We start from the raw sequence: 245 nt of genomic DNA, 5'->3' as shown, positions 1-245 counted from the left end.
GCTTGTCCTCACGTTGGCCCCTGCTGTGTGGGCTGGTGGTGCAGAGCCCAACCCTGCAGAGGTGAGAGCTGGTGGGAGAGGAGCACTGAGCTCCAGGGGGGTGCTGGGGGGATGTCACTGGGGGACACGGGGAGGGCTTCATGTCCTGCCTGAGCTGGAAGGCAAATTGCCTGTGTCTGGGTGGGTTCTTCCAAGCTCACCGCTGTGAGGTGGGCAAGTTGGGGGGCCCTAAGAGGCTGGGGGGG

The 245-nt window shown here is 64.9% G+C and overlaps 1 protein-coding gene across 1 annotated transcript in view; it reads left to right on the top strand.

Annotated features, from left to right (window-relative positions):
• CNKSR1 (connector enhancer of kinase suppressor of Ras 1) overlaps nt 1-245 on the top strand; it is a gene marked incomplete at both ends in the record, with an annotated part of 3066 nt that overhangs the window by 304 nt on the left and 2517 nt on the right. The gene's annotated exons all lie outside the window — the stretch shown is intronic.

This window comes from Merops nubicus, unplaced genomic scaffold (assembly GCF_000691845.1).
Source record: "Merops nubicus isolate BGI_N331 unplaced genomic scaffold, ASM69184v1 scaffold30341, whole genome shotgun sequence".
Taxonomy (NCBI): domain Eukaryota; kingdom Metazoa; phylum Chordata; class Aves; order Coraciiformes; family Meropidae; genus Merops; species Merops nubicus.
This window is presented reverse-complemented; position numbering and strand designations above follow the sequence as displayed.